The sequence below is a fragment of the Schistocerca americana genome, chromosome 1, assembly GCF_021461395.2.
Source record: "Schistocerca americana isolate TAMUIC-IGC-003095 chromosome 1, iqSchAmer2.1, whole genome shotgun sequence".
Lineage (NCBI taxonomy): Eukaryota > Metazoa > Arthropoda > Insecta > Orthoptera > Acrididae > Schistocerca > Schistocerca americana.
In genome coordinates this window covers 756,414,921-756,437,989 of record NC_060119.1, presented here as the reverse complement: position 1 = coordinate 756,437,989, position 23,069 = coordinate 756,414,921, and the positions used below count along the sequence as shown (strand labels likewise).

Below are 23,069 nucleotides of genomic sequence, written 5' to 3'. Positions count from 1 at the left end.
ATATATTTTGAATTCATGTGTTTGGTACGTTTGCTTAAGGGCAACCGTCTGCTTGGCTTGAGACCTGTCTACCATCCTAGGCACAACTGCGACAGTGATAACACGTGTTTAAAAGAATCAGGTATCAGGCCTCCTAACCATAGTGTTAGGGAGAATGAGCCCCGAAAGGCTGGCTCGATTCTGTTTTATATTAAGAGGTCAGCCATCCACATACGACAACCAGTTTTTCCGTTTTTACTCAGCTGATTCTCATTTCATTAAGCTGCTTCTCAAGTCGGCAAGTCAAGCTCGGAACAGCTTTCTTCAGCTAGAAGGACACAAGTATGACTGGTGATATTAACGCTTTCAGACCTGAATTTCTTCTGGAGGAAGGAAAATGTTTCTTTATGCTGTAATGATCTTAGGTGATTTCTTTAATGATTGTAGATGGAACATTTGTACAAAAATGTTCCAGTTTTCAAGATATACTTTGAACAATTGGCTTATTTTTATGGACTAAAATAACTAATTTTGAAATATTCACTGTTGTAATAAATAAACTGATCATTTAATAATTACCATGCAAAATAACAATTGTAAACTTCATTAATACAGCGGAATATAACTAACCGAACACTGCGGTGCACTGCTACATTGACTTGCTATATTTTTATAGTGAAGTACAATAGTTGGTAGCACTTACACATGATAAAAAGATTGAACATTTACAAATGTATACATGAGGTTTCCACTGGGGAAAATATTTGTGTTGCAACTAAGAGCCAGCAAAATTTAGTGTACACAGTTGTAGCCAGTGGGTACGAAAGGATTAATAAACCACTCATCTTGGAAACAATAAGATGAATGTATTTCCATATGTTCAAAAGGGTCTAACAAAGACGTCTTTTTAAACGATATGTGGATTTTAATACTTGACTATGTAACTGACTAATTGATTTTACCAGTAATGTACCACATACTTGAGTGGATATAGCGCTACCGTGTATTCCTGGGGTATCGTATCAGCAATTTCGCTTGTGAGAACACTCATCTTCCAAATCAGAGAATGTGTTTGTTGATATCCAATAAGGTCAAGTGCGAATCCGGGCTTCGGTTCTGGGCGGGTGGGCAGGGGGGGGGGGGGGGAAGTACAGTCTGTCTCCCTTCCCTCAAATATAACTTGCTCTGACTCCATAGAGTAAATATCTCTGGAGTGAGCATTGCGTTCTGCGCATGTTGTCAACATTAAACCAGGATTGTCACGTGATCTCGGGACTTCGCTGTGCGTGTGTGCTTTCTGCAGCGTTTGAAGTTTATAATACCAAGAGTTTTTGTTGTGTTTCACCGTTTGCTGATAGTGTAATAACGATGGTGAATTACTGTTGTTGCTACAGATGCAAATAAAAATATGTGAAAGGAGGGATAGTAGTAACTTTTCATGGGTACATTCCATATAGCTCTAATTATAGTTTTCATTTTAGTAAGAGACACTGTATATGTTTAAAAATTTCGAGACGCATTATAATTAAGACTTGATTCTGTAGACCTATTTTTCTACGATTTTATGACTATATAATAGATATTACGGCTCGTACAAAAGCTTACAAACAATCGCTTCCTCTCGTAAGTTTGCTAGTGGAACAGGAAAGGGAAAGGTTAGTTGTTTCAGTAAATACTATCCTCCATGCATTTATCAGTGACTTGTCAATTATGTATATAGATTACTCAGTCTACTATTTATTTAATGAACTGGGAGCAAGTACTTAAAATGCGTTAAATAAATACCTCAAAGTGCCACCAGTAAGAAAAATTGTGCTTTAGGTCGCAAAAACGAGAAAATAAATACGCAGAAATACAAGAAAAAAAGGACGAATTAGCAGGGATATAATCGCTAATGTGTAGTAAATTCGTGCGAAAGTACTAACGTACTGTCAAGTCGTTTTGCAGGACTATCACTGCAAAAATGTACTTGAGGCTCTGTAATACTATAAAGTGCGGTATTATACCAAAAACTACCAAAAATCGAGTGCATCTGAACTATGACACCTACCGCAAAGAAGCTGAATGTAATATCACTTACCCTTAAAAGTTACGTAGCTGGTTTATTCCCGGTATCAAATGGATACTGTTAAAATGTCTGCGCAACATATATAAATAATCCACGACACGTACGAAAAGAATCCGTCTGTACTAGGGATGTAGTGACATTCTAAATATACACACGCACGACGTCCCGAGATCACGTGACCAGGCCGGCAATGTATGTTGACAACACATAATCTGTTCTGCGCATGTGAGTGCTCACTCCAGAGATATTTACTCTATGTCTGAGTCCCATTTTTAACATGCCACACATGACTACGATTTTAATTATAACAATAAAATATAAAAAGTTTTAATATAATAAGAATGCAAAAATTTTTGGTTACGGTAAAATATATAATATATTTTCAGGCAATAATAATACTTTTTTGCATCAGTGAGTAGTACATTGTTTTAGTATAACGTCCAAGAAATTTCAGTTCAAAAATATAATCATTGAAAAGCAAGCTTCCGAAAATTTGAGGAATACATGTCTCACGCAGTTAATTTGAGAACTACACCGTCCGCCCAAATAGTTCCGAGACTGATTTTAATTCTGGCGTATAAGTAACTTCATCGCACGAACTACGATTGCAGTTTGAACTGACAACTATGTGCAACAGATGTGCATTCGACCATTCAGTGGTGAGCAGGCAGTATTAAGATGTGAACGTGCGGCCGTAGTGAGTCAGAGATCACAGTGGAGCAACATCTCAAAATCAAGACATTCTCCAGAATGCCTTAAAGAAGAGAAAAGTGTGTGCAAAGTTGGTCCTGCACAGCTTGACTCCTAAACAAAAGCAGCTACGCGTTGACGCCAGCCGCGACTTGATTGATATGTAAAACACGGACAGTCCTTTTCTGGAAAAACAAAATCGTAACGAGTGACGAGACTTGATGTCATCAATACAAAACTACTACAAAACGATAAAGTTTAGAAATTCACATGAAGAATCAATGCTTTAACGACATTCAAGCCTATGTGATGTACAAAGAAGGACTTTTGTGACGGTTTGGCTCTGAGCACTATGGGACTTAACTTCTGAGGTCATCAGTCCCTTAGAACTTAGAACTACTTAAACCTAACTATCATAAGGACATCACACACATCCATGCCCGAGGCAGGATTCGAACCTGCGACCGTAGCGGTCGCGCGGTTCCAGACTGTAGCGCCTAGAACCGCTCGGCCACCCCGGCCGGCATTTTGACAGTTTCACATGGTTGTATGTACATTCTGTGGTGTTCGAGGTGGGGTGAGGGTGGGGGTGGGGGACTGTATAGGACACATGAAGCGTTACAGCCACCATCTTTATTTCCCAAGTTTTTACTAATCTTGTGTGGACATTTGTTGGACTGACGAGACATAATAACAACAAACAAAATTTCATATTTTCCATAATATAAAATCGAAGTGTGCATATACAATCATCAGTAATCACTAATTACTACGACTGTAAGTTCTGGTCTGCAAGCTACAGCTGTGCGAGTGTGTAAACGAGGGGAATCCCCTTTGTTTTAGACGTTTCTGCCTGCTTATGTCCGGGACGTCGGTTTCTCATTTTTTTCTCTTTTTTTCGGTTGATCTTTTCCTCTCTGTTTGCCCTCATTCAGCTCTCTATGGCTCTACCTATGGATTCACGAAATGTGACACTTGGTCAGCTTGTGCTAATGCGACTTTTTCTGGCTGGTTTGTTACCCGTGAGGCCGCAAGACCATCCAAGCTCTCAGCAAGCAACTGGATACCATCCTGTATTAAACATGGCTTGTAATTTCTAGAAATCCTTGTCGTTTAACGAACTCTTAGTTTTCTTTTTAATTCATTTATCGAAAGTTAACTGTGAAATTTGGAGAATGATATATGTAAAAATATAAATCATTTCGGGATCATAAAGGGTAAAGAAACTAATGTTGTCTGCGGACGATTGGAGAAAGAATGATAGAAATGAACAAGGAGGTGTAAATTTGTTTTATCGACTGGGAGAAGGCTGTCGATAGAGTCAGCTGGCGTTTACTGCTGATAAATTTAAAAGATGTTGGTACAGACTGGAAAGCTAAAAGGTTAATAAAGGGAAGATACGAAAGGCAAAAAGTTACTGGGTACGGAATGAGGAGACGGTAGAGGTGAGCACTGGAAGAGATGCAAGATAAGAACGCTCGCTGTCACCGAAGTCACTCAAGATGTATAGAGAAGAACTGATAGGTAAGGCCACAGAGGATGCAAGAAGCATTGTAATTGGAGGAGAGAGCTTAAAGACTAAAAAATACGAGGGTAATCGAGCAGAGCTGGTGGGATCAGAAAAGGAGGTACCGAAGATGATGCAAATATTGCAAGAAGGTGAGATCAGTATGGAATCAAGATAAATACAGGAAAGACGTAAGTTATTAGAATAAACAAGAAGAAAGCTCCAGTTAATACATTCATAGTGGCACGCGTGACGCCTACACCTGAAGAGTCAGTGAATTTTAATCTGAATGTTTAATTGTATGGATTAAAGTGGTGGTTGCACCAAAGTTTTTTGTTTATCCTTTATGTCATAAATACTGTCTGATACAGGGAATTCAAGCTTTTGCTGGCACTCGTACATCTACGACGAACTGGCTTATTGATTTTGAAATAAAAGAAAAAATAATAAAAGCAAGGTATCGAAAAAAATTAGTTCCCGAATTATAATTTCAGACAAATCACCCTTCAATGGACTATATTTTGAAACCAAGGTTTAAAGTCGCAAGAAAATAATAACTGGAAAAATGTCATGCCAAGGGAAGCAAAGGTACTGAATATTTCCTAGGTAGTCGTAATTGCGATAATATTGACCCATAGAATTTAATTATATTACCGCTATATGGTTGGGAAGGAAAAGATAACAAGCATTAAAAGAAATTAATTAAGAAGCACAGATTTAAACATTTTATTCAAATCATTAATATTAGAAGCAATCAGCGTAGAACAAAGATATACAAAGCTTAGTAAAAGCTGACCTGACTTGTAATATTATCTCTGATACTCTTCCAAACGAATGGAGGTAAAAAAAGAAGGGGTGTGTCATTACGTCACAAACTTGAAGCGATGTCCGCCACTTTGTCCGCCACTTTGATTGTGTGGAGACGTAGTTGTTTCACCAAAATTGCCAGCTTGGATTGTTTACGGGTGTACTAATCGATCCGAACATAATCTGAACTTTAAAGGAATCACATTTCATTCATAAGTGGAGCAATTCAAACAAGTTTTTCTTTTGTACACATGAATTAATATTGCACTGTTTACTTTTATTGTAATTGTTTTGTTTCTGTCATCTGACTTTAGATTTCCTTTACTCTACTTAATTTCCGTTCTTTCTATTCTGTCGTGCATTTTTCATTGTCTTCCAAGTCGCAGGAGCTCTGACATCGCAGCCACACTGTTTCAACGGTCTGACCCCCGCACAACACACGGCTACATAACCGCGCTGATTGCTGGGGCAGCATCAGATGCTCTAAATTCCTTTTGTCGATGATTATTATTCACTGGTTCCATTCTCTCCCCCGTTAAGAAAGATTCTGGCTAGAACAGGCAGCGGGTGTGGGTGAGTTTTGTATGTTTGTATGACTCTGTGTGAGTGCTGTGCTTCCATTCTGAAGAAGGCTTTGGCTGAAAATTTTATTAACACATTTTTCGTCGTACCTGCCTTGTGCGCGGCATGTGAGTTGCAATTTATCCGTTTCACAGAATAGTTATTTCCTCATGAAATTTGTTGTAAATAATCCACTGCACTTCAACAGATACAATGATGTACATAATGACAATACCAGAAGAAAAAATGACATTCATTATTGAACAGCAAGATTGTATGTAGCACAAACAGGGGTTCACAATGCTGCAACCAAAAGTTTTGGTTTCTTACCCACTGATATAAAATGCCTAACAGACAGCAAAGTAAAATTTGAAACTAAAATGAAAGCGTTTCTCTTTCATAACTCTCTCTATTCTGTGGAAGATTATCCATTACCGTAATGCATAAATCGCGATGGGTAGGAATTACTCACTAACATCTCCCTGTTTTTAATTAAAAAACGGAAAAACTAACAAGTGATCAGCATGGAGGCCTATTTACAAACAAACAAACAATTGTTTTCGATATATAATGACTCGTTCCATATCATAACTATTTAGCGTGCAAATGATACCTGGAACATGAAACTAAAACACAAACCTCCAGATGTCAGACACTCAGATTGGTACCAAATGTTGTATCTCGATAGAATATCAACCAAAACTCCAATTTAGTTCGGGTTTGTACTATGTGCTGTCATCCATAAGTATTATGTCTGGAGTGTAGTGTTGTACAGAAGTAAATCATGATAGTTAAAAAGAAAAATATTTAGAAGGTCTGAAATATCCCTTAGGGGAAGAATGCTTAAGGTGAAGTGGACAGACAGACTTAAGAATGAAGATGTAACGAAGAAAACAGTAGAAGAAATAAGGTAATTGAAAGTGATCAGAAAGAAGAAAAAAACTAGGCTGGGACATACAATACGTAGGAAGAGAACTGGAATGATGGATGGCATTAGAAGAGGATGAACATACAAACAGACGAAGGAAGATGCTCAGAATAGGGCATGATGGGGAGCCTCCACTCCAAACATGTCAGAAGAAAGAGACATTAAAGAGGAAGAACACTGATTTGTCCCGCGGTAGAGGAGACGTTAATAAAAGTCGGGCTTAGCCTGACCGCGGAGGTCGCTCTAAGGGGAGTTTGTCGCGGGAGTCCCTGCGGCAGCTCCAAGGTCGGCGCGTGGCCAGCCGCTGCTTTCACCTCAAGACACGGCTGGGCCCACAACCAGCCGCCAGGCACCGCACGGCAACTTTCTTTCTACTGTTAACAAGCGTACACATTGCGTGTCCATTGATCACGTTACCGACATCCAAGTAAAACTTGGATGGCCAATATGGATTCCCAGTTTCTAGTTTCCACTATCGTAACTTGAGGAAGGAAGCTGTCTTTTTCCATCCTCTTATGAAACGAATGGATGGTGTCACATGAAATCTATTTATTGGAGAAAGCTTGTCGTTGATGCCACACTGCTTTATTAGTCACAGATCAGAATTCGATTGTACAGCCCTTCTTTTCTCCAAAATGAGAACTAGCTAATAAGCCACTTCGCTTGCGTGCCCAACAATTTAACGTTACACAAGACCACGCGAACCACAAGATTTTTTTTTTCCATTTTAACACAGGTGCGGCAGATCTGCAGGATCACACTCATCCTGCGGCTCACCGATTATGATCATCTCTTGTAAAACAGCACAATTTTGGATGTAGCAAATCCTGATCTACTATGATGTGTCTCTCATGTGGTTTCGAGAAATAGAGGCTCAGAGTTTTGTTAGTATGTTGAATATCACACCAGGACGCCGAGCTCTGGTGTTAGCGAACCGGCTAAGGGTGGCTCTAAAATGGCTCTGAGCACTATTGGACTCAACTGCTGAGGTCATTAGTCCCCTAGAACTTAGAACTACTTAAACCTAACTAACCTAAGGACATCACAAACATCCATGCCCGAGGCAGGATTCGAACCTGCGACCGTAGCGGTCTTGCGGTTCCAGACTGCAGCGCCTTTAACCGCACGGCCACTTCGGCCGGCGAACCGGCTAAGGCTTTGGACCAGATGTTCGTATTCTGTTCAGGTCTCTTAATTTTTTTCTCATCTTCCACTCAATACTTTCAGTGCTACAACTAATTATTTTTCTTCGGAAAGGAATACTAATAGTAGTGATAATCGTCGTGATACATGCGTGGCGAGATATAATCGAGGTATACTAAGGAATCGTGATGGAAAGAAGACATTGTATCGATAAATTCGTGCGCTTGAAACAGAATTTAATTGTTATTATTAATGGTGAAAAATACATCTCAATAATATTTTAAAAGGATGACCCCTCAGAAATAATTTTCGACGCAAACCACGTCCTTTTTAACACAGGTACGAATACATTTTCTTCTGGCCCTGCAACAATATCAAACCATTCTGCAGTCGCTTCATAAATTTTTGACTTGTTGATGACAGTAAACATCACTAGGCAGGTATAATTTTGTACAACTTCACTACAAAATTCGCTGAATGTATAGACATAAATGTTGAAATCGTAATGATTTCGTACTACATGTCGATTACACATAGCAGCAAATATAACACTACCAATATCATCATTACCGCCAAAGGCCTTGCCGCGGAGGTAACACCTGTTCCCGTCAGATCACCGAAGTTAAGCGCTGTTGAGCTGGGCTAGCACTTGGATAGGTGACCATCCGGTCTGGCGAGCGCTGTTGGCAAGCGGGGTGCACTCAGCCCTTAAGAGGCAAACTCAGGAGCTACTTGATTGAAAAGTGGCGACTCCGGTCTCGTAAACTGACATTCGGTTGTGAGAGCGATGTGCTGACCACATGCCCCGCCATATCCGCTCCCAGTGACGCCTATGGTCTGAGGATGACACGGCGGCCAGTCGGTACCGTTGGGCATTCCAAGGTCTGTTCGGACGGAGTTTAGCTTTTTAATATCATCATTATTTTATTATTCTTAGTTTTCGAAGAACTATGACTCTTTCTACCGACACAAGTGTTCGCTGGAAGACCAGAAAAAAAATAAAATGTCGAGAATCGAAGGCCGTAGGGCAGATCACTGGCCGGTCCCCTAAACCGGTTGCGCTAGAGCTGTTCCTCATCATTTCGTAAGTGGGATTCAGCAGATTCGTAAAACTTTCAACCACGGTTTCTCGAGAAGTGTATCGTACTCTGTGTATCACAATCGTGCGGAAGATGAACAGAATTAGTCACCCATTGGATGTATTCATCCATTGTCAAATGGCTCTGAGCACTATGGGACTTAACATCTAAGGTCATCAGTCCCCTAGAACTGAAGCGCCTAGAACCGCGGCCGGCTCTTCCATTGTCAGTGGTTCTTACAGCGTTCATCACTAGTACTTGGTAAGTAAGCAGAGAAGAGGTGGTATCGTAATCGTCTTGAGTACTGAACTATCCAGCAATGTTCTTGATTATATTCTAAACACACACATGGCATGTATCACTGTCGATGGCGCTTCGTCCGTCTGTTTGGTGTGTTAGTTGAGTTCATTTCAGAAGCATTCGTCAAACTCCTACGCAAGACACAGATGCGCACTTCACGTCACACAGTGGGTCAAGAAGAGGAGCCACACCTTGATATTTCGATGTATCCCAGGATACCCATGGAAATGGCTCATATATTTTATGTCCAAAGTAATGGCTAATTACGCAAATCAAACGAAATTCCACGAATACCTTTGACACCGGCCAGAGATCCAGCTAGTAATATTTGATTTACTGCATAACTGCCAGTCAACTGAGATGGCACGATGTGACGAAAAGGAAGATTATGTACTTTTGAATTGCATCGTCGCATTATTTTTCTGCACGCAGCAGTTAGTTTGAGATATAGCGTATTCGTTCCCCGACGACAGGTGATACTGTGTGCGATTTAACCACCTTACGCTGTCAGCATCTATAAATGCTGGAGTAGACGTCTTCACATAACAGTTATTGCAGCAAGTACGTTTCGTAGGTCCATTGCAAAGAAATTTGAAAACTATTGCTAACAATACGAAATATGATAATTTATTTAATAAGAAATTTCGTGTTGAGTATAAAAAAGTATCTAAAAATGAATTGGAAACAATAAACCGTGATAGCTGATTGATAGACTTACTCGCTTTGATAAACAAACGTGGACGTGAAAAGCATTAACTTTTGATAGATTACAAGTAGGTGAAAAGTTATTTTGTTCTTATTTGACATTCAGCGCAACACTACCTGGTAGATAATTCTATCCGGCTTGCCTTCAGTAACGATGTGAAATACGTCACGTCTAACTAACTACACGAGTGGGTTCTCGAAAAACAAAAGACGGTCGTCACCCTGCTACCTGTTCGTAATTGAACACTTAATTTCTGATTTTATTGAGCCTATGTGTTTGAATCTGGTTGCACCTTGAAGTCGTATAAATGTAACGAAGCATACTTTTACTACTAACAGGTTCATTTGTTCACATCGAAACATTATCAAAATTACAAACAATATAAATGATGATGAAGAATATAAAGCTGTTACGCCATTACAGTTCACCCTTCTCACACACCGAGTGGCTGTAACCACCTACCTAGTGTCGTCTACGTCCCTTCCATGGGCCCTCCGGACAGCACCTGTTCAACGTGCCTGTGATGTAACGAGTCGCCGGTACTAGTCGTGTTATGTCCACCACGCTCACGGCAATGCGGCCTTCAGTGTTAAGACGGCGGTTTAAGAGGGGGCGGGGATTGTGGGGGGCAGAGAGAAGCAGGTGGGGGGAGGTAGCGTATTGAGTGAATGGACGTGGCATTTCATTAAGTCCCAAAAGAACTCACTAGCGCCTAACAAACAGCTGTTCATATTTGCGACCGGCAATACATATAGTATTTATATTCCATAGTTTCCCTGAATCAGTTGCAGTGAAGGTCGTTATGCTTCATTAAACAAGACATGGGCTGTTTTTTTTTTTCCCCACACGAGTTTCTGTTCTGGCTCTAACGACTTTGCAGTCGACACAATACTGAACTGTAAATTTCAGATTTTTCAAACTCGTACATGCACATTTATAGGTAAGTAAAAACAGTGATTCAACAGAAGAACTTATAAAAATTGATCAACCGTCCATCTGACCTCGTCGCTGACCTACTTCAGCTGTTTTCAGGCCTGAGAGGCCAGTGATGTGAGGCAGTGAGTGTTCGTTAAATTAGATAGCTTGGCGATCAGAGATCTACTACCAGGACACTATGTTGCACCACCAACTGCTCCTCCGCGCAGTATACAGTTGTTGTGGTCTTCAGTCCTGAGACTGGTTTGATACAGCTCTCCATGCTGCTCTATCCTGTGCAAGCTTCTTCATCTACCAGTACCCACTGCAACCTACATCCTTCTGAATCTGCTTAGTGTATTCATCTCTTGGTCTACCTCTACGATTTTTACCCTCCACGCTGCCCTCCAATACTAAATTGGTGATCCCTTGATACCTCAGAACATGTCCTACCAACCGATCCCTTCTTCTAGTCAAGTTGTGCCCCAAACTCCTCTTCTCCCCAATCCTATACAATACCTCCTCATTAGTTATGTGATCTACCCAGCTGATCTTCAGCATTCTTCTGTAGCACCACATTTCGAAAGCATACAGTATGTTGGAGTAAATAAACGACAGATGTGGTCTTCGTAGTGTGCAGGGACTGACACAGAGAAACAGATCATTTACAGGGGCGTCAAACTCCACACGTTCTGCGTGAACATATGGCACCAATAGGATTGCGGGATACTTATCGACCTTGCATTTTCGACTTTTTTAACCCTTGTCATTTTTTCCTTTCTATCAAGGCTGTTTGTTTTTTTGCCTATGCGTTTCGTTTCTTTTATGTATGAAGCTTCTTCAGTGGCCTGTAGCATATGTTTGTCGGCCGCTGTGGCCGAGCGGTTCTACGCGCTTCAGTCCGGAACCGCGCGACTGCTACTGTCGCAGGTTCGAATCCTGTCTCGGGCATGGATGTGTGTGATGTCCTTAGGTTAGTTAGGTTTAAGTAGTTCTAAGTTCTAGGGGACTGATGACCTCAAATGTTAAGTCTCATAGTGCTCAGAGCCATTTGAACCATTTTTGTAACATATGTTTATTTTTATGTACATAATAAATGCATTATATAGTAGTTACAAGTATGTTACTATTTTACGTTTTCCCTTGTTTGTCTCTAGTTTTTTTAGGTTAGAAACAACACGAAACTTGTGCTGAAAAAATTGTTTCTGACCTAAAAAACAAGAGAAAAACACGAGAAAACGTAACACAGGTACATAATGGTAACTACTACATAATACTTTCATTATGTATGCGAAAACAAACATGTAATGCAGGCCACTGAAGATGCTTCGTAGATAAAAGAAGCGAGACGTATAGAGCAAAAAACAAACGGGAATTAATTTACAGGATATAGGCAAAATAATGTGAACGGTGGTAGTAATGAGATGGTTGAGTTTGACGGTCAACAAAATAGGTAAGGCACGTGTAGCGCTGGATTGTGCGTGTCCAGTACGGACTAGGCATCAGTGCAGGTTGTTTACGAGTAGCGCACACTTCGTATTTGCATTCCGAGCTTGAGCTCGATGTGCAATGAAAGAACTACCAGAGTCCAAAGAAGGGCAGTTCGTGGGGGCCCAATTAACTGGAGCATCAGTAACCAAGGCGGCTAACTTATTCAGTGTTTCAAGAGCAACTGTTTCAACAGTCATGACAGCCAACACAGTACGTGGAAAGACATCATTGTGTAAATGTAAAGTAGGCGCAAATCAAAAATAAATGACAGAGATAGTCGTACACTGACACGAATTGTGTCAAAACAGCACAAAACTACGGCGGCTAAAGAGACCGCAAAGCTCAATACCCATCTTCGAGACCCCTTATCTATCAACACTGTCCGACGAGAACTCCATAAAGCGAATATTCATGGACGAGCTGCCATACCGAAGTCATTAGTGGTGACAACCAACCCAAAGGAGCGTAAAACATGGTGTCAGGAACTTAAATCGTGGACGGCTGATCAGTGGAAACACGTCATGCCCTCCGACGAGTCAGCGTTTTGTTATTTCCAACATCGGGCTGGGTTTACGTCTGTAGAAATCCAAAAGAAGCCCATAATCCTGATTGCTTGTTTCCAACGGTTAAGCATGGATTCCCGGCGGGGTCAGGGATTTTCTCTGCCTCGTGATGACTGGGGGTTGTGTGATGTCCTTAGGTTAGTTAGGTTTAAGTAGTTCTAAGTTCTAAGGGACTGATGACCATAGATGTTAAGTCCCATAGTGCTCAGAGCCATTTTTGTTAAGCATGGAGGTGGAACTGTGATGGTGTGGACAGCCATATCATGATATTCTGCTGGTCCTTTCATTAGTCTCAAAGGCCGTGTTACAGCCAGCGAGTATGTGAACATTTTAGGTGTCAGGTGCACGCCATGATTCAAATGATGTTCCCCAACAATGATGCCATATTTCAGCACAATAATGCACCCATTCACACAGTCAGGACAGTACAATCGTGTTATGAGGAGCATGCAACTGAACTGCACCATCTTCCCTGGCCAGCACAGTCCCCGGACTTGAACATTATCGAACCCTTGTGGGCGATATTGGAGCGCGGATTCCGGAGCAGATTTCCGCCTCCCCCGTCACTACAGGAGTTAGAGGAGGTTCTGGACGAAGAGTGGCATAACATTCCACTAGAGACTATGCAATCATTATATGACAGTATTCCAAGATGTTCGCCGGCCGAAGTGGCCGTGCGGTTAAAGGCGCTGCAGTCTGGAACCGCAAGACCACTACGGTCGCAGGTTCGAATCCTGCCTCGGGCATGGATGTTTGTGATGTCCTTAGGTTAGTTAGGTTTAAGTAGTTCTAAGTTCTAGGGGACTAATGACCTCAGCAGTTGAGTCCCATAGTGCTCAGAGCCATTTGAACCATTTTATTCCAAGATGTTCAAATGTGTATGAATTCCTAAGGGACCAAACTGCTGAGGTCATCGGTTCCTAGACTTACACACTACTTGAACTAACTTATGCTAAGAACAACACAAACACCCATGCCCGAGGGAGAACTCGAACCTCCGGCGGGAGAGCCCGAGTATTCCAAGAAGAATCGCAGTTATATTACGGGCGAATGGGTTCAACCTAATAACCTGAGGACATCACACACATCCATGCCCGAGGCAGGATTCGCACCTGCGACCGTAGCGGTCGCGCGATTCCAGACTGTAGCGGCTAAAACCGCTCGGTCACTCCGGCCGGCGGGGTGAATGGGGATCCAACCTTTATTAATAAACGATTCCCAAGTAAGTACAGGTATTCACATTATTTTATCTAGCTGCTGTAGTTGCAAAGACGGAACATACTTCCATTAATTTTTTAACCGTGTTTCAAAGTGCTGTTTCAGCCTTAAACGTCTTTTTGAAACAACGCTCTGCTTCTATTTTTACCTCGCTGTTATTGGTCTATTGGTCAGTTGCATATTGCTTGCACATTATACACTAATCTCACTGCGTCACCAATTATTTTTATGTGAATAATGATAATTGAAACCAATAGCGGGGTATTGTAATTCAACGGCGTTTATTCAAAACATTCTACCAGTTTCGACGCCGAAAAGCATTGCTGTTGGTTCCAGTTAACATTATTCAAGTACTTAGTGTTCGACTGTGGTCCCACTGTACTTGATGCGTTGCCAGAGATGCACTTCTTTCTCTTGGCGAATAACAGTCTCAAATATTATGTACTCATTTCGTTGTATTTCCGTGGATAGTGTTGTAAACGTTACAGGAAACGTATTTCATTCTTTTACATTTTCACTTTTTCACTCGCACAGTTTGGATGGAAATTAGCTTCCCCATCTTATTACAAGGCATTGGGATTTTTCCTTTCGTAGTTCCTTTCGTACGGCGCCACTCGTGTCGTTCTGTTTCTAGGCGTGTTGTCACAAGGAAAATAATATACTACGATCAGAACAAAAGACACTATTTCTGCCGAACCTTCTCTGCCTGAAACTTATTTAGAGCAAACAATATTGTCTTGCTTAAGTCAGTCATTTGTTACTGAAAGGTTAAAATTTTACCTTAAGACAATAGCTTACGTGCGGTTATTTCTTCTCAGTATCTACTAGAAGTACGTGAATATTAGAGACGAGAGGCTGTATGAGATTTTCAGTCATATTTATCTCGAAACAGATCATTACCAGTCATACTTTACAATACTATAATTTTCATACGTCGTATAATAGCGTCAAATAAGGGGCCTTTCTCCTGCTCATATGTTTCCTTTCCTATTAAACTTCTTATATTCAACGCTTATCTTTCTTCTTACACATATTTTATAGTTACAAGTGGCTATAGTGGTAGTTTTGAGCACTGATGGCCCATATTATTAAATTCCTAAGTTACAACATAATACACAGTCGCAACCAATGGTGTTCTTTTACCAAAATTCCTGGAGCTGATATTCTAAACTAAGATGTTTATTATTAATATGTTTGACCTTTTAGCCAATGATGGAGTTAGCTGACTTAACAACCTCTTCATCTGAAATACGTTGCTTTTCTAGTGTCCAGATACAACGCAAATGGAAGATTACTGGAGGAGACGGGGAATTAAACCAAGAAAAAGTATAACCAATGTGCTGTGAAGACCGCGATAAGTGATGCACTATAGAAAAGATTGTGACTTAAGTAGTGTGTGTGTGTGTGTGTGTGTGTGTGTGTGTGTGTGTGTGTGTGTGTGTGTGTGTGTGTGTGAGTGAGAGAGAGTGAGAGTGTGAGAGAGAGAGAGAGAGAATGTGAGTGAGATATTGCGGAAAATATTGTTCTTTACGTCTTTATTCTAATTTGAGACTTAAGTTTTACGTACAAACAGAAGTTATTCATTTCTTTCGTAACTTTTAGCTATAATAAGTATGTGCGTGCATTCAACTGATATTCTTTTAATTATTGTGTCATAATTTTTACGTATATCCATCTGACCTAGTTGGACAAGGAGGAGGGGGAAGAGGAGGAAATTAGTGTTTAACGTCCCCTTGACAACGAGGTTATTAGAGACGGAGCACAAGCTCGGATTAGGGAAGGATGGGGAAGGAAAGCGGCCGCGCCCTTTCGAAGAAACCATCCCGGCTCAACTAGTAGTGAATTAAGTGTCATGTGCCATACTATCCCACTGGGAATTGACGCCATTATTATTGAAGCAATACTGTTATGATAGCGGCATGGCCCTGTACAAAAGTTCTTAAAACTAATAATATGTAGAATATTGTATTGTCTTTTCAGGTGCCTCGTGTAACAAAATGGACAACTGAAAGACAAAATGGACTCAGGACAAACTAATGTTGGATGGGAAATCGATAAACAGCATTGTCCTATCTCAACGTTAAGTGAGAGACAGGCTTAAAACAAGCAATGCATCAAATTCTGAAGTGGGAAGGGTTTTTACAGATAGGTAGGGAAATATGCTGGCCTACCTTTTTTATGATATAACATATCTGAAGCATTTAGCGTTTACTCTAGATGAGGAATTGAAAATCAAGCACAGTTTTGATGCTGAACCTAAAATGCCTAGCTCACTGGACTCGCATTCGGGAGGACGACGGTTCAATCCCGTCTCCGGCGATCCTGATTCAGGTTTTCCGTGATTTCCCTAAATTGCTCCAGGCAAATGCCAGGATGGTTCCTTCGAAATGGCACGGCCGACTTCCTTCCGTAGTCCGATGATATCGATGATCTCGTTGTCTTGTCTACTCCCTCAAAACAACCCAACCCTAAAATGCCATTGGAAGATAGCCCGTCAGGATTTCGTAAAAGTAATCATCAAACAATTCTTCAGCCTCTCAGAAGGCCATCCCAGTGACCATCAGCAGCATTTTGAGATTTAACAAAGATCTAATTCTGTTTTACAACAATCTGAAAAACTAATGGACAAATTTGGTTTGCATCCAAACAAATATTTAATGTCGATTTCACCAGTTCGGAAACCAATTCACGTTTTAGGACCTAAGGGCTAAAATAAAGTTGGCCGGGTGGAAATTTGTGGGGGGGGGGGGGGGGGAGGGGGAGCGGCTATCCTTACAAGAAAGAGAATGGCTTACCATCATGAAAAAGGCGGACCTGCGGAACATTATACAGATTTCCCAAACCGGATTACCAAACAGTGGACATTTTCTGAAATGCTTGAAGCACTTAGAGAAATTCACAAAGCCTACAGCAGATGATGCATTCCGCTTCACACTAGACAATGACGGTAGTCATGTAACCTCGACCACCTAACATTTTGGTCGCCAGCACCCTTCATATGATTTCCACACCACCATATACATCACATAAAATGCAGTTATTACTGTCTTCAACCGAAAATGTGACAGTTTCATTAAGCCAAACACTAACAAGAAGATAGCATCCTACCAAGTAACCTACACTTTCAGTCAAGTTTACATGAATATAGCAATTACTGAAGTAGGAGCACCTCGGTTTGAAAGTACAGGAATATACCCTCTAAATCCTGAGACATTTCAAGATAAGGAGTGCACCCACACAAAGCTTGGAACCTCTTCTTACGTATGTAGAAGAAGAGTCTGCTATCAAAGGCAAATGATGCATTCCTAAGCTCAGTAACTAATGACTGACTACTAAACCAAGCCAATATAGCTGAAGAACTAGTTACTTAGTTGTTTATTCATTCATAGATCTTTTACAAAATGATATCAGGCATGTTATCTAAATTTAAAAAGGAACAAGTTTAAAAAATCTAATTTACACACAAGACAAAAAAGGAGGCACCACGTAGGAGTTATACAAATTGGTCACAAATTGATATTCACACAGGTTTCGACAAAAAATGCAAAAGTGTGAACTTCGGCGGCCGATCGATAAATGTGTGACACTACAACGCAATTTCTCCGTGGGTCCGGCAAGGATAGTAAACAGGGGACATGTCGATACCAGGACATAAAGGCTTTCCGAATATCATTCCGTGTTCTCAGTTGGACAGTAAAGATAACTTGCAGACAGACGCGTGAACAAAAAATGGTTCAAATGGCTCTGAGCACTATGGGACTTAACATCTGTGGTCATCAGTCCCCTAGAACTTAGAACTACTTAAACCTAACTAACCTAGGGACATCACACACATCCATGCCCGATGCAGGATTCGAACCTGCGACCGTAGCAGTCGCGCGGTTCCGGACTGCGCGCCTAGAACCGCTAGACCACCGCGGCCGGCAGACGCGTGAACAATATACGCAGATGGCAGCATTTGAGAGAGGACGCGTAGATTGGCTCAAAGTAGCCCGTCGAAGTAATCAACATTTGAATAAGAGCGATGGCACTATTCAATGAAGACGGCAGGAATGAGTGAATCATGGCTGAACCCAGCGCCAAGGGGGAAGCGGTCGACCTCGAGAGACGAGAGAACGTGAGAACCGAGACATCGTCAGAGAGGCACTCAGAGCTCAAGATTTAACATTATCAACAATCCGACGTGCTACTGGTGCTTCAGTGACTACAAAGACTATTAACAGGCAGCTCATAGAAGGGAGACTTAGCTTACGGTGCCACTTGCGCCGACTACAACTGACCTCAGTACACCAACAAACCCGTTTGCAGGGGAGTCGGACACATTCGACCTGGGATCTCATTGACTGCAGTGGAACTTGTTGTGTCTAGACAAGACAGCCTAGACACAATGAGAGGAAGCCGAAAGGCACGCGCTACGCTAAAGCAGGAAGGCGTGAGGTCTGAAACAGGATACGTAATGAATGCTATAAAGAAAAGTACGTAGCTTCTGGAATACTTAACTTTAATCCATCCTTTTGGTACATCTGGAGATTGTGGAGATACAAGTGAGACTCTTTAGATACATGCAATGTTACTAATGGCGCCTTGCTAGGTCGTAGCCATTGACTTAGCTGAAGGCTACTCTAACTATTGGCTCGGCTAATGAGCGAGGCTTCGTCAGTGTGCATCGCTAGCTACGTCGTCCGTACAACTGGGGCGAGTCCTATTCCGTATCTCGAGACCTGCCTTGTGGTGGCGCTCGGTCTGCGATCATACAGTGGCGACACGCGGGTCCGACATGTACTAATGGACCGCGGCCGATTTAAAACTACCACCTAGCAAGTGTGGTGTCTGGCGGTGACACCACAGAACTATCTTCAGTGATAAGCACCGACGACCAGCGAGGACGTGTCTGGAGACACCCCGAACAGCGATATGACATCAAACTGACTGTCATCTGCCCTAAGGCCCGACATCCAGAAGTGATGGTCTGGGGTGCAATTCATTTCATAGCAGGACCCATTTGGTTATCATCCGCTGTATCCTTACAGCACAGCAGTAAGTCGACGATAGTCTACGCCCCTTCGCAGCAAGCCATCCAGAACTTAGATTTCAGTAAGATAATGTTTGCCGACACATGACGAGAGTTTGTGTTGCATGCCAAATCGTACCTTGTCCAGCAAGGTAGCCGCATCCCTTCCCAATGAAGACTCTTGGAGCATTATTGGCAAGTCACTCCAACCAGCTCGGGATTTTGGCGATCTAACGCACCTGTTGGTCAGAATTGGGCACAGCCCCCCCCCCAGGAGGACATCCAACAACTCTGTCAATCAATGCCAAGCCGAATAATTGCTTGCCGGAAGAGGACCAACGCGTCGTTGACTTGCTCAATTTGTAAAGGTCATTCTCTTGAATATATTGTCCAGTTCTTTAGAAATTGTAATCATTTGTTTGTCTGTGAATGTACATCACATCTACCGGTTCCCTTCCCACGGATAATTCCTTTCATCCGCTCTGAAAGAAATTCTAAAAGTAAAAAGAAGCTTTTTAAAGATTGCGATGCTGCAAGAAAAGGAAGGCAATGGAACAGGTGTTATCTGCTAATAAGTAAGCACCCAAATTTTTGGGACCAGCAGGGTTCAGCAGTAAAAGTGAGAAAGATTAAAAAGAAGAAAAAAGTGAGAAAACTAATGTGAGAAACCAAATACAATTAAATATCCTGAGTATCGAAATAACAAGAAAAAGACATATCGCTACAGATAAACAGTTGAAACATCGCCTACAGATGACGAATAAGAAGAAAAAGACTTCTGTAATTGTAACACAGATTGTGAAGAATTTGATTTTTTAAAGCATGTTGGAATTGCATAATTTGTGGAGACTGTGGAACAAATGAATTTTTGTGTTAACTTTCGATGAGTGTCTCCACAATTTCGTTATCAGCGGCCAAATCCGGCTGTCGTGAAACTGACGAGGCTTCCACGTTAGTGCCCAGTGGACGGTGTCCAATTTGCTAGAGTACGTCCGATGCCATCGCAAGAGATGCCGAATGCTGGGGTGGTCCCCTTTGCCTCAATAGATCAGGGTTTTGCCGCTATCCTACGGCGCTCGGAGCGCCACCACTATCTGTTGCGGTCTTCTGTCCTAAGACCGGTTTATGCAGCTCTCCACGCTAGTTTGCTCTGTGCAAGTCTCTTGACCTCACAATACCTACTGCAACCGACATCCGTTTGAAGCTGCTTGTGTAGACAAGCATTGGTCTACCTTCACAATTTGTATTCCCCCCACTTTCTTCCATTACTAAGTTAACTATTCACTGATGCCTCAGGATATGTCCCATCAATCTACCCCTTATCTTAGTCAAGTTGCGTCAAGAATTTCTTTTTCTCCAGTTCGGTTCAGTACCTCTTCATTAGCTCGCTCTACCAATCTGACCCTCAGCGTTCTTCTGTTACATCACATTTCAAAAGCTTCTATTCTCATCTTGTCCTGAACTGCTTATCGTCCACGTTCACTTCCATAAAAGGCTACACTCCAGACAAATACTTTCAGAAATTATTGAGCGTATTTTTGTTCTGACTTTGTCTTGTGAAATACTTTCAGAAATGATCTCCTAACACATTTGTATTAGATTTTAACAAATTTCCCTTTTCCACAAATGCTTTTCTTTCTACAGCCAGTCTGCATTTTATATCGTCTCTACATCAGCCATCATCATTCTTTTTGCAGTCCAAATAGCAGAAATAATCTACTACCTATACTGTCTCATTTCCTAATCTAATTGCTTCAGCTTCACCTGATTTAATTTGACTTCATTCAATCAACCTTGTTTTACTGTTTTTGATGTTTATCTTTTAACCTCCTTTCAAAATACTATCCATTCCGTTCAAGTCCTTTTCCAGTTCTTTTGCCGTCTTTGAGAGAAATACAATGTCATCGGTAAAACTCAAAGTTTTTATTTCTTCTACTGAATCCTTTCAAGATTTCTCTTTGGTTTCCGTTACTGCGTGCTCTATGCACGGATTGAACAACACTGATGATATGTTACAACAATGCCTCACTACCTTCTCAAACACTACTTCCCTTTCATGTCCTTTGACTCTTATAACTGCAGTTTCTGTAAAAGTTGCTTATAACCTTTCGTCCCTATACTTTATCCCCGTTATCCTCAAAATTTCGAACAGTGTCGTGTCGTCAACTCAATATTACCTCACGTTGCTACGTTCCTGGTCTTCATCGAGGTCGGCCTCTAGCAGTTTTTCCGTTCTTCTGTTAATAATTTGTGTCAGTATTTTGCAAACAAGATAATTTGGCAGTATTCCCATCTGTCATTACCTGCATTCTTTAAAATGGAATTATTACACTCTTGCTGAAGTCTGGGGTTATTTCAACTGTCTCATTTACCTTGTACAACACACGTAATAGTTTTGTCAACAGTGCTAAAGAAATGACGTCTACTCTACGGGCCTTGTTTCTACTTACCTCTTTCAATGCTCTGCCAATTTCTTCTTGCAGCATAGTATCTTCCGTCTCATCTTCATTTATTTTCTCTTCTGTGGGTATAATATTCTTGTGAAGCTCATTTCCGTTGTGTAGCCCTCCTATTTATTTCTTCCACCTTTCTTAGTCCCCTTCTGTGCTTAGCACTGGCTTGTCATCTAGGGTTCTTGATATCCATAAACACCTGCTTCCCTTTTATCGAAAGGTCTCTCTCACTGTCCTACAGGCAGCATCCTCCGTTTCCCTGGCCTGCATGTTTCTAAAGCTTATCATTTTTCCTTTAGTCGTTCCTGCTTTGCCATTATGTATTTTCTTCCAATCTATCTTTCCCACAGATAATATGCTTCTATATGCTTATAAATTTGTCCTCTACCCATTCCTGTTGAATCATTTCGCATTTTCTGTCAATCTCATTTTTAAGATGTCTTTATATCCTTTCGACTGCATCGTATGACACATTTTAAAATGTTCTCCTTTCGTCAGTTAAATTCAGTATGTCCGGTGTTATCTAAGGATTTCAACTAGGCCTTGTGTTTTTACCTATTTTATCTTCTGCTGCCTTCACTATTTCTTCTTTCAAAGACTCATATTCGTCTCCCACTGTATTCCTTTCCCATGTTTTAGTAAAAATTGCCTAATGCTCCCTCTAAAGCCCTTAACAACCTCTGAATACTTCGATCATCTCACGGTAGTCTGAATGAAACTTGTGCAGATCTGACTTTTCTCATTAAATTTGTAGCCGCTGCGTTTACAGGTGATCTGAACGGTACTTATCCATGAAAAGACATAAATATGAAAAAAATTCTGATACAAACCGAAATCGTTGCTTCCAGTGCTTTGTTACAAAACATAGTTATTGTCTGTGTATAACTCGTGGAAAATAATTTTATCTGTCTATTTGCTACATGGAATTCCGCGATTTTACTCAAAATAGGTTGCACTGTAATAGCAGCAACCAACCATTTCTTCAAGATATGATCGATTTCGAGTATCCTATTTCCGTGATCATCTGCTGAAGGTTTACACTTATTGTGGATGTTTTACATGGATGGGGCAGACGTTGTTCAAACTACGCGTTTGATTAAATGCTCTGTTTTTATACAGGTGACACAATGAAACACGAACAGCATTGTTTATCCATAACTGCTGCTAGCATACTTGTCTCCAAATGTGCCATAAATATTGGTAAACGAACAACTTACAAAGTTAAATCTCCACAACGAATGTAAATTACCTCAAGATGAACTGGAATGCTCTAAACTAGCCATGTTTTCCGGAAACAATGTACTGTACTTTCAAGACATGCGAAAGTTTGTATTCATTGTATTCCAGGAGCTACATTATAGCGTTTGCAAAGGTTTACGAATAGTGGCAGCACACTCAAGCCTACAGTCATGCCCGAAGCTCGACTTGAATTCTGGAATTCCCTATTAAGCGGCAGCGATGTTGTCCCAAGATCATGGAACCAGGTGCTTTAACTTGTACGAATACCACTATCTTTTTCCGTTGCGTTTCTTTTGAGAAACTGTCAAACATTCACAAAATCTATCTTAATTTCGAATTACATATTTTAGTGATCTACAAAGATCCATAGATTCATGCAAAATAGCGATATTCTCAGCTACTATTGCCATT

At 41.2% G+C, this 23,069-nt stretch overlaps 1 protein-coding gene across 1 annotated transcript in view; it reads right to left on the bottom strand.

The window, feature by feature from the left end:
• Positions 1 to 10,306, bottom strand: part of LOC124611594 — a 293,459-nt gene extending 283,153 nt beyond the window's left edge. The window contains exon 1 of the mRNA XM_047140260.1: positions 10,231 to 10,306. The gene's annotated coding sequence lies outside the window, so the exon portion shown is untranslated. The remainder of the gene's footprint in view (positions 1 to 10,230) is intronic.
• Between the last annotated feature and the right edge of the window lie 12,763 nt (positions 10,307 to 23,069).